The sequence below is a fragment of the Diospyros lotus genome, chromosome 7, assembly GCF_014633365.1.
Source record: "Diospyros lotus cultivar Yz01 chromosome 7, ASM1463336v1, whole genome shotgun sequence".
NCBI lineage: Eukaryota > Viridiplantae > Streptophyta > Magnoliopsida > Ericales > Ebenaceae > Diospyros > Diospyros lotus.
Window position 1 is genome coordinate 11026006 of NC_068344.1, and position 13005 is coordinate 11039010.

Consider the following 13005-nt stretch of genomic DNA (forward strand, 5'->3'; position numbering starts at 1 on the left):
GTGAAAAGGTCTAGCCAATATAAAGAGCAGACACACAATAGGGACACCTTATTATAGTGGAGGAGGTGAGTACCAGTAGACCTACATGAAAGAATGTTTACTAAATTACATTCTTTTCACCGATTGGTGCACGAATATGCAGGGTAAGAGATGCAGTCATTAGAGGGGGCGACCTTCGTCTTTGCTTCCAAAGACAATGGAACTATCTTGCAGGTCGTATCTTGTGCCCACTATAAAGAGAATAGCATGTGGAAAGGACATGGGCCCATCTACCTACTAGCACGAAGCGTGCCAGGAGGCATTCTATTTTGTTGGTGCATTTTGCTAATCTAGATTCGTGGATCTATTTTGTTTCAACGGTTCGGCAATTTAGTGTAATGACTACATCTGCAATCAGAGTATAAATATTTTGTTATGGCAGTTTGACATAACTCCTACTCAAGACGCCTGCTTTTGTATCCAGAATATAAATATTTTTGTTTTGGTGATTTGGCGAAATGCCTACATCCGTGATTGGATAAAAAGATAGATAGTTTTGTTTTGGTAGTTCAATGAAATACCTGCATCTGCGATTGGATAAAAAGATAGATATTTTTGTTTTGGTGGTTCGGTGAAACGCCTACATCCACAATTGAATAAAAAGATAGATATTTTTGTTTTACCAGTTAGGCGAAACGACTACATTTTTTATTATGTGAATGAGTAATAGATTTCTTGATTTTGCAGTTTGATGAAATGTCTACATCCACGATCAAATGATAACAGCATTTTTGTTTTAGCAGTTCGACAAAGCGCCTTCCTCTGCTATCATATCATTGACATAGCTAAGCGTTTTTGTTTCAACAGTTCGGTGGAGTTCTTATGCAAGACACCTACTTCCGCAATCATATGAAAGGATAGATATTTTTGTTTCAGCAGTTCGACGAAATGCCTACGTCTGCAATGATAACATACGTGTTATTCTTTTGGTAGTTTAGCGATACTCTTAAACATATGTGATTTTGTTTCGACTGTTCGACGATATGCCTACGTCCGCAATCATAACAAAGATGCTTTTGTTTTGCGATTTGGTAATACGCCTACATCTGCAATCATAACATATGTGCTTTTGTTCCAGCAGTTCGATGATAAGCCTTTATCCACAATCATATAGCATTTTTTATTTTAGCGATTCGTCGAAGCGCCTACATCCGCTATCATATCGATTATCAATATTTTTGTTTTCGCGATTCGACAGAGCGCCTACATTCGCGATCATATCAATGTCAATATTTTTGTTTCAGATGATTAGCTCTTTACTTACATTCCCCATTAGAGAAAATATCCATATTTTGTTTTGGTCGTTAGACGCAATGCCTATGTCTGTAACTAGAGAGAATATCCAGATTTTGTTTTGGTAGTTCGATGCAATGCTTACATCCGCAACTCCCAGGATTCATTTTTTTTTTTTTGGGGGGGGGGGGGGGGTTCTACGCGATGCCTACATCTACAACTTGAAAATTTTGTGAGACACACTTGTTTTGAGGGACACATTCACTCTTTTTCTTAGTCTCTAAAGGACCTGCCAATCACGGGGGTTAGTATAAAGAATAAGAGTGTTGTTGGGTACGATATGTTATCTTAGGCTGGCATGAAAGCATATGTCAGCTCCACAGTTTTAGAGATGCAGGGGAGCAGGTTGCTTTCAAGTGCAAGAATGAGATGCACGCAAGTGATTCCTAATTGCTTGCATTTTGCATGAAATTCCATATGGTCTGCCAACCATAAGGGTTAGGACAAAATAATAGAAAAGCAAGTATGAATTGATTCCTTGCTTTAAAATTACAATCATATGTGGAGGGTTAAAATTAAACCATAAGGATGCTTGCATATTCCTATTTTCTATGCACATAAAAGAAACCTGGCTTCCCAGGGCAACTATCTTGGGGATGTTGGCTCACCCAGGCCTTTAGGAGGTAAGGTAGTTATATATATTAAATTATGGAAATAGTAAAAGTATGAAATGTTTGTATGAGTAAGGGATAATCATGTAAATGATGACTTCAATGAATGTATCCATTGGGGGTATTGTTGTTTCAATCAAGAGTGGGGGGATCGCTCACACTCTGCCTTCCTGGGTTGCTTTAGACTTTTAGATATCATCGGGGTTTACTGGTTGTCACCACTATTCCCTTTCTTTTTCTTTGCTAAAGGCCCGAAACTTTATACGTTCGGTGTATACCCTCACAAAATATGGGAGGGAGGACATCAGAACCCATAAAGTTTCTATAAGAAAGGGCTAACCTTGAAAAAGTATGGTAGTACCCATTACACATCCCAGCGTAGTAAGTAAGAGTCGAGTTCTTCCCTTGATACTTATGAATTAATCACCAAACTTATAGATTGTTGGGCTTACAGATTGCCGGGTTTATTGTAATACCCAAAATTTGTATTAAAAGTATTTTAGAATTCGTAGAATTTTTTGGTTGAAACGCAGTATTTCATACATTAGGGCCAAAGTGCACTTTACGAATCATCGCCAAAAATGGTGAAAAGGTTGTGGCAAAGGCGAAACTTGGGGGATAAAATGTGGAAAGGAAGTTAGGGACTCGTAAACCCAAGGGGTTAGCGAAAAAATAATCAAAATGCAATTTTTTGTGCATTCGGGCCTAAATGCAATTTCTTATTTTTGGCTGAATGAGGTCAAAAAGAGATTTTTTTTTTTCTAAAGTTTCAAGGGTGGAATGTAGAGTTTGGAACTCATGGAACTTAATGAAATTGTTAAAAATTCCAGGAGCTTCAAGGAAAAGTCCAAATTGTGATTTAAAATTAAGTGGGGTCAAAGTGTAATTTCCAAAAGTTAAGTGAGAAGCCTACAAAAAACTGGTCAGCCATATTGTCACCGCTGACTAGCCACCTGTAGCCATTGGGAAGGTTGCCCAAGGCTTCCAGAGGGTGCTCCAAATCATGATGGTTCGACTTGTGATGGCCTTTGGCCGAGATCAACCATAATTTGACGGAATTTAATGTCAAAAGTGACTGAAAAATTTAGACTGCAAGTCGTGGCATTTTTCTTATGATTCAAGGCTACTTAAGCCACTTAGTGGCTAGATTTGAGGCTTAGGAATGAGGTAAGCTTGAGATTTGTTAGGTTTTGGCTAGAATTTGCCTATAAATAGCACCTCCGAAGCCGAGGGTTTTTCATTCAAGATTTAGTGCAATTCGTGTGTTTTTGAGTAAATCAAGTATAGTAGATAAAGGGATTTTATTCTTTGTGATTTGTAGAGTTTTTTCTAGAGGTTTTTGGTGAGGTTTTGTGTGGGTTTAAGCTAGTTTCAGTAAGTTAGCCAAAAAATTGGGCTTCGCCAGAGACGGACCTGTAAATAGCCGTTTGGCATTTTTTAGGTTGGTTTTTAAGGCATCCAAGGGTACCCCTAGGACTGACTTGAGGAGTACTTCAAGGGGGTAAGATCAGATTGGCCATCAGAACAATCACTAGCAATTGGAGTCGGAGAAGACGATCGACATTTGATGTTCACACGCGAATTCCACACGCAACACACATACTCAGTGCTTGAGGGTGCCTAAGGTATGAGGTATTTTTGAAATTATTTTTAGAAAATTATTTGAGGAATTTTTGTGGAGAAATATTTGAGAAAATGTTTGAGGATTTATTTAATGTGAAATTTTGAAGAAAAAAGAATTTATGGAAAATAAGAGAAATTAAGGAAAATTGAAAAAATTATGAAAAAAATAAAAAATTGGGAATATTGATTCCCTTGGATAAATTGTTGGTCATGAGGTGATTTGGCCACCAGACTTGAGCATTTGCACAACATTCGAGGTTAACATGTGTTTTGAGGTTACGATAAGAATTACTATTCAAAGGTGAGTGGTTCGATCCCATACCTGATTTGATTTCAAGCAAATGGTTGTGGCATGTGAATGGTTTGCCTAAATGCTTTTGTTTTACAAGCATATTGAGTATATTAAGTTTATCACATAATGCATAAATTGTAAATGTTTTGCAAAAGTTGCATGGCGTGTGGTTTTCATGACAGCGATGTGTTTGAATTTGTGTCATTACGTGTGTTCATTGGAACAAGATGCGGTCTTATTAAGAATGGGACCATGTTAATCTCAACCGTATGTGGGAATGGATTTTCCTCAAATGATGTCGATTTGCACCCCTGAGGTTAAGTAGGTCTTGGCAAGGTCAATCTCAATTGTATATTATGGAATGGGTTTTTCCACGGATGGTCGCCAATATGCACGCAAGAGATTGAGTATGCTAGCAATCAAGACATGTCAAACTCTTTGACGTAGATCAAACATTTTTACCTACAACGAGGATCTCTCCATCTCCACGATGTATCCTGAAAAACCCTAAGTGACAACTAGTATTATGTCAGGATGATCCTACCAGTAATAAAGTCTTACTTAAAAAATAACCTATTTAGGATTTCGATTCTTGTGTTCTATAATCCCTTCATCGAATAGCATCCCGATCAAGTGAGAGTCATGGACTGATCGAACTGACTAACTCGATATATATACCAAGATCAATGTGGTGAGATTGAGATGACACATCAAAATTCTTTCCGACATTGAAAGCACTTTCCAATGAAGTGTACCCTGGCAAGGGGTTTCTATAATCAAAACCACCACTAATCGCATAAGATGTTCACCTCGTGCTGGAGGTCGACGAATTCTATTAGCAATCACCTACCTTTATATGCCACTGCACACGAACCACATAGTGCATCTCCCACCTGATAAATAGATGGTTCTTAGCAACGACAAATCCTTGACACTAATATACAAGACAACTGTGTTGCCTTCAGTCTAAGGACCAATAACACAATCTGTAACACCTTACTTCAACCTAGCGTGGCGTTAATTCGGGATTTTGGGAACACATTTTTTTCCACACATACACTCATCCCGATACACATCAATTCCCAACAATCCCGTTATACCTTTTCAGCATATCAAACATAATAACTAATAAGCTGAGACAGGTAACATCATCATAAACGCGAAAGTAAGATCGAAACCTTAAATGATACATAACTAAAATCATTCATTTATCACCTCAGAAACCGTACCATTATTTAACATGACATTCTCAAAACTTAATACACAAGGACACATCTCTCAGCAATAACAACAGAAATATGCTAAAGATCACCTATGTAAACTACAGTTATATCTCGATAACCTCATTTCCATTGGCGCTGCTACTTTCATCTAGAACGTTTGAATATTCCAGAGACATAGTCCAAATTAAATATTGAATCATCTAAGTGAAAATTCAAAAACATTTTCATGAATAATATGCAAGACCATGAAACAAACCGACATATCCCGACATGTCCAAACCTAAAAGAATCTCACATAGCGCTTAACCCATACCACAGGGAAAGAGCAATCTCTTTGAAGGTAACACAACCACATCGACACATTGGCATAACACCATCCTGACTTAAGAGGGCAATATCAACGCCTCTCTCTGACACAACGAAAAACCCACGTTACCACTTTCAACATGGAAAGGTCAATGTCAACACAGGAACTCGAGGAATCACCCCACTATCATGTCAGGGATTGCATTTCCACTCAAAAGCATTCTGGATCACGTCAACACAAACCTTTGCCACAAGATGATCATATCAACATTATCCTTGGGAAATCACGTCGCCCTCAGAAATAATGCTTATTGCTCAAAGGATCCTGGGGTGGCGTCCACTCTTAGCCTCACCACAAGTGAGTATTAATCCTTGACACACACCCCTAGTGTTATCACTCAAGTGGCACAACACAGGTTGGCATCTCACACCAGGGGCGGAGCCAGGATACTTAAGTAGGGGGGCGAATAATGATGATAAAAAAAGTATTGTAATATGACGTCAAAATATTATATCAAACATCATTATAGTATTTCTACGTAAACTCAAACACATATTTCTCAAAACAATTCTTTAGTTTCACAAGTAAAAATATTGTACTTACATTTAGGTCTTCACAAAATCATAAATGCTCTCGTCGAGTCTTCATATTCTGAAACCGCTATATGATTTTTTGTTTGTCAATCGTATCAAATGTTTCCTTCTCAATATAAGTAACCAAACAATCATTCATCCATTGATCACCAATTTGACTGCGTAAATGATTCTTAACGAGATTCATGGCTGAGAAAGTTCTTTCAACGGTTGTAGTAGAAACAAGAATAATTAAAGCTAACTTCACAAGCATATACACCAATGGATATACAACATTCTTTTTCGTTTGGACTAATTTCTTTGCAAGACCATCAATCCCATTAACTTCCAAAAATTCATTATCAGACCGCACATCAATTATATAAGTCTCCAACTGATTCTTGAGTGCCATAAGATTAACTTCAGAAAATTCTAATGAATAAAACTGAGCAAGATGAACCAACTTATCTTTGTCAAAAGCATGAAAAGAATTATTTGGATTCAAACATGCCACACAAAGAAGTAACTCAGTATTTGTCTCTGTGAAACGACTGTTGAGCTCGTGAAGTTGTTTGTCTATCACCCAATAAAAGAGTTCAACTCCGTAATGATGCATATTAGTATGATGCTCAGCATTACGCCTTGAGCACCCCGGAACAACATAAACATCATCCATGTTCGGAACTACAATCTCATGTTTTTCACAAAAAGATGAAAGCTCATCAAGTAACTCATTGTTTGTAAACGTTGTTTGGATAATTTAACCAATGTCATGGCATTTACAATATCCTGATCTTTTCTTTGCAATGCTTGTGACAACTCACTTGTAATGCCCAAGACATTTTTCATCAAATGCAAGTTGAATACAAATTCAAAAGATTGAATTAAACTCAATAAAACACAAGCTTCACCTTTTTGCTTTGAACTTGTACCATCTTCTTCAACAATTTCCAGTACATCAATAACAGAGAAATATAAAACAATCAAGTTCATCAATGTACCATAATGTGATCCCCACCGTGTGTCACTGGGTCTTTGGAGACTACTTTCTTGATTTAAACCACGTCCACTTTTAATTTCCCCATTACTCAATGCTTCAAAGACTCTATTTGCCTATTTTTCTCTTAAAATATCTCGACGCTTACATGAACCTCCAACAACATTCACAACATTACTGAGAGAATTGAAAAGAAGAGCAATTTGACTATGACTTTTTGCAACTGCTACAAGAGCCAACTGAAGTTGATGAGCAAAACAATGAATATAGAAAGCAAATTGATTCTCTCTTAAAATAAGACTTTTAAGACCATTGAATTCTCCCCTCATGTTACTAGCTTCATCATAGCCTTGACCACGTAATTTTGACAAACTCAACCCATACTTTGAGAACAATGATTGTATTGTTGTTTTAAGTGATAATGAAGTCGTGTCATTAACATGAACTATACTAAGAAACCGCTCAATGACACTTCCATCTTTATTCACATAATGCAAAAGAACGACCATTTGTTCTTTGACTGGCACATCACTAGACTCATCAACTAAGATAGAAAAGAAATCATCTCCAAGATCATGAATTATTGCATTAGTAGTTTTAGTTGCTGCTGCATTCGCAATTTCTTTTTGGATATCATGAGCTGTTACTTTAAGATTTTTTGGAGCATTATTCAACACAACATTGTTGATAATTTCATTGTGATCAGCAAGAAATTTTAGAAGTTCCAAAAAATTACCTTGATTTAATGAACTTTCGGACTCATTATGACCACGAAATGCCAATCCCTTACGCAAAAGAAATCGAACACAATCTACTGTTGCAGTTAAACGGATTCGATACTCCTTTCGAGCTTGTTCGGATTGTCTAGAATAAAGAGTTTCAATATGTTGCCTTTGATTCATTAAAGCTTGACATTTGTTCGAAGCATGATTGTGAGCACTAGTGGGGCCTCCTACATGCTTTTGAAGTCTATCTTTTTTCTTCCAATTTTTGAACCCCTCTGAAACAAAAAAAAAAACTCACTTCCAATGCGTTGCTCGCTAACATACTCTCTCATAAGATAGCAACACAAACAAAATGCAGCATCTTTTTCAATGCTATACTCTAACCAATTGTTGAACTCATCAAAGCATTCTGATTGAAAACGATGCCTTTCATTTCCTTGTTTTTTTTGTGGAAAGTGGTGTCCTCGTGGTTAACATGGACCTCTCAATAAATAGGCTCGTCGAATTTCATCTCTCTCATTAGGATGATAATTAGAAATACTCTTTCGTAATCCTGGATCTACTTCAAGATTGTCTAAATCAACACTCTTATACTTAGAATGTTCTCGATCCCCACTTGCTTTAGAAATTGAATTTTGTTCCGGCCTTGTTCTTTTTATGAGAAATTTTTCCATATCTAAATAAAAAACAAATTATTATAATTCATATAAAGAAATGCTAATGCTATTATTTAATTCCTATAAATAATAGTGATAAAGAAACTTTTAGTATTCTAGATTTTATTTTTTCATGAATTATAATAAAATAAAGGGTAGACAAATAAACAAGAATAAGAAAGAAGAGGAACTTAACTATCAGTGAAGACAATGCACAAGTAGTTTAGTTCAAAATGCAACTCTATCCTAATGTATTTGTTGTAAAATAATGAATATTTCAAAAGATTTTTATCGAAAAATTAATTACTCATTTATTTAATTCATAAATTATAATCCCATTATCCAAACCAAATACATGTTGGATAATGATAAATTCCACCTCCATTTTCTGTTTTGACTACTTCAAAACATTTCAAATTGATATTTAAATTGTTAGCTGAGATGATTTCCAAAGTAAATTATCTTCTCAATTAATCAAATTCAAAATTCAAACTATATCTAATTAAGTCTCACGTGGCTAGATTCTCATTGTATCCTAAATATCATTGAAAACAGATACAATAACTTAACTAGAAGCATAGAATGCCAACATTGGATCCCTCTGAGGCAGTTATAAATTTTAGAAGGCAAAAGATACAATATTGGCATTCGGTGGAGATTATAACAAAGAAAAGGTCGCTTAAAGGGAAAAATATCTTCCAATGTTTAAAAATAATTGATAAAAATTCTAAAAGACATACTTTCTTATAGATCGGGGCCACTTTCACGGTGAAAATTCGATCAGATCCAAGATCAGATGATTAGATTTTATAAAATCAATGGTTTATAGATGTGTTATTTAGAGAAAATAAAAATGAGAGATTGAAAAAAATGGAGGTTTCAAAGGCAGTGAAATCGTGGAGGAAATGGTGGATGGGGAGGAGAGATATTATATATTTTTTTATAATTTTTTAATTTTATTAAAGTGGAGAGAAGAGACATTAGTGGGAAAGATTTAATATTTTTAATTTGGTTGAGTGGGATCACTGGGATGGCTTTCCCAGAATCGGTGATGGTAAGGGTGAGTGGAGGAGGGGAAGAGAGAGGGGGCAAATATATATTTATAATAAATATAATATATAAATATTAAATTTTATCTGAGTTTGGGGGGGCAGTTGCCCCCCTGCCCACACTGTAAATCCGTTACTGCTCACACCTCATATGGACAAACAAATACCCTAGTGTAACTTCCTTGGCAAGCCTGTTCGGCACTGAATCCTAGGTAGTCATCCCGACAAGCACAATGACACAAGATACTCCTATACATTATTCTGGCAAACACCCTTGGATAATTACGACTACACTATTAGGGCAACATCCCACATGGACAACACATAAACATGCCAATGCCACATACCATGATTTTATGCATCATATAAAATAACATTTCAATGTACACAATTTATCGCACAAAATTCAATGCACGTGTATAAAACATTTTGGGACAAACCTACTACATGAAAACAACCATCCACAAGTTAAACTATTTGCATGCAACAAAACCATTTGTATGAAACCAAATCAAGTTTGGGGTAAAAAAACCCACAATAGACTAGTTTAGTTAGTAACTTTCATCTCAAACATATCTCAAAATATCTTGATTCTCGTGCTCAATCTCAATTTCTATGCCAGGCTTCAATAATTGTACTATCACTCAAATTTGACCTTCAATGTACCTTGGCCATCATATTTATTCAAAGAAATATCAACACTTATTTTTTATAATTTCTTTTATTTTCTTCATATTTTTCCCTTGATAATTCCAAAATAAATACATCTTCAAGCATTTTCTCAAATTTTCCAACACCATAATTCATAAAATATTTTTCTCAAAATATTAAAAAAATTTCAAAAAATACCTAAGTCCCACGCGCCCTTACATGCCCTGCATGTGCATTGCAAGTGAAGATTGACGCGTGCACCTCATGTGCCGATCATTTTTTCTGACTTCGCCCATCAACGACTTCTGGATTTTGCTCCAACGTTGATCTACACCTTAATTCGATCCCAATGGTACCTTTTTAGGCTTGAAACAACCACCGAAAGTGGCTCAACTGGACGATTAAAAGCTCGACCTGGGCAACCGATGACTTTTCCGATAAGGCTTCGAAACCCTTTGAAACTTACACCAAACCTCACCAAAAGCTCTAGAATCACTCAATAAAATACAAGGAACAAAAGCCCCTTATCCTAAATCCTCGATTCACACTCTAAAGTCTTGAATTTGAGCTTTAACTTGAAGAAAAACCCTTGGCCATTAACCTCTATTTATACTCGAAATTAAGCCTAGAAACGCCTTTGGCCATCACATCCGAGGTCTTTAATGCCCTAACTTGCCTTAGATCGACCCAAAATCATCATCATTAGCCCCAAAATCCAACTTACAAAGCTTCAATTTTCTGGCCATGTCACAACCGAAATTTTGATAAAATTGGCCGTTGACGTAGCCAATCATTGGTCGTAGACAGGTCCCGATAAGGCTACCCTTAGCCTTAAACCCTCCGAGTTTTCCTTGGGAGCCCCCAAAGGTCGCAATCGGTGATGAGAGAGGTGGCTGACGACTTGTAGTGTTCATACTGCTAGTTTTCTAAAAATTACATTTTCACCCCCTCAACTTTCAAAATTGCATTTTGGGCCCTTCTAAACAACCCCTTGAGTTTTTAAAAATTCCATAATGAACCCCTGACTTTCCTCTTTCACATTTTATCCCTCAAGTTATGTTTTACCGCTTTCAGCCAAGTTTTATAAATTACACTTAGGCCTGAAAGTATGCTTTGATCGTGAATCCCTCTTGTTTCATCCTGAAACCACTTCAGGGTTGTTCTACTCACAAAATCAAAGTCTCCTACGACAATTTGGTTTTTCAGCCTGAATTACGGTTGTACCAAAAACTATTTCTAATCCTATTTCTTTCGATACCATAAATCTTACCTTGAAATGCTCGTCAATACCATATCATTTTCCTTAGATATCTAGGCTCTAGGGCATTCCCTGCAGTCAATTTGGTCACTCATAATTGTGAAAAAAAATTACACTATAACCCCAAATCTTTTAAAAATTTCACTTACGCCCTAATAGAAATTACACTTAAATTCTCAAGAAATTCCCGAGCACAATCGAAGCCTGTGATAAATCATAGATCCTCTCAGTCATGTGATCTATCATGTGCGTCACATTCAACATATGTTCCACTAACATCTACCCACATGTTTACTATATTCATCTCATGGATTATGACATACTACTCATAATCTTTTGTCATTAGTATCTCATACTAATCAAAGGTAGTAACCCATGTGCTAGTCTATAATCGATTAATCATAACCCACTTTTGAGAAATCTAAGGATTGAGAATACTATTAAGAAATCCTTAATTTAAAAGTCTTTGTCACATATTCTTAACACTTAAGAATAAGACTTTCGCTAGCAATTCTAAGGGCTCATTCATATGAATTGATTGGAGAGTTATGAATAAAGATACAACCTTAAAATATGAAAATATATTTTATTATATTTGTAAGGATTACATCATTAGTCCCTTAACTACAATTGCTAGATGTCATCTAAATCTAATATTATGGCACTAACACTAATAGCGTGATGGTATAAGAGGAGGTCTGCTTATCTCAAGGACCAAAGTGTGAGATGCATATAAGAAATTTTGCATATGTAAGTTTTGAGAATTATATCACAATGCGTATCTTTAAGTTAAGGTTAACAAACCTGAAGAATTACGTATCATAGGTCATAAGATAAGTGAGACTTAGACTGAGTGAAGGAGCACCATGCACTAGCTCCTTAGTGTGGCTTAAGCTTGGTCCTTGGTTTACTTTTTCAGCAATGTCATGTTGTTATGAGCAGGACATGAAAGTAAGAGTTAGTAGCAAGCATCGCACATGCACACATTACTGTCCATTATGATTTTTGATACATATGTTTTTGTTCACGTGATTTGGTGCATTTCACTTACGTTCGCGACCAATATGAAATCCAGCTCCCCAAATGCCTCTTTGGGTTGTAGCCATTCCCCAATGTGTGTTGACCTTGCCTTTCTTATCATGGAGGTTGAATTTTTGTACAATTCCCACAAACAACTTCAAATTGTTATTGGTAGATTATAACAATTAACATTTGTTTATCTTGGGATCAACCAAAGTAGAGTTCAAGCAAGAAGACGGAGGTCGACTATCATTGGAGGAGATGGGTAGCGTAGGGGGGGAGGGTTCGAACCATTAGGCGGATGAGCTAAGGAATGAAGCCTTGTAGGAATTGTAGGATCTACAAAATAGAAGATAGTTAATCCCTCGTGGGCCCCTCGATGCCTAAGTTAGTACAAGTCATGATGAACTAGAGATGTAGTATGATGCAATGTGCTCATGTATATGAGTGTATCATTTATATGGACTCCTCTTGTATGTGATCCATATAAATATAGAGATTGAGATGTGTGGTTAGCATATGGCATGCGAACGCAGGGAGCACAATTCCCCTATTGCACCCGGTGACCCCAAGGTTAGGCATGCTTGGAGTACCTTGAGAAACCCCCACTTCCCGGGAATGGTCTCGAGATGAATGAGAGCCTTCATGGGTTGGGTTGGGGTGGTTACTGTGAGGCAACAAGGCTGAGA

The 13005-nt window shown here is 36.5% G+C and overlaps 1 pseudogene; it reads right to left on the reverse strand.

The window, feature by feature from the left end:
* Positions 1–6009: 6009 nt before the first annotated feature.
* Positions 6010–8356, reverse strand: LOC127805550 (uncharacterized; annotated as a pseudogene).
* Between the last annotated feature and the right edge of the window lie 4649 nt (positions 8357–13005).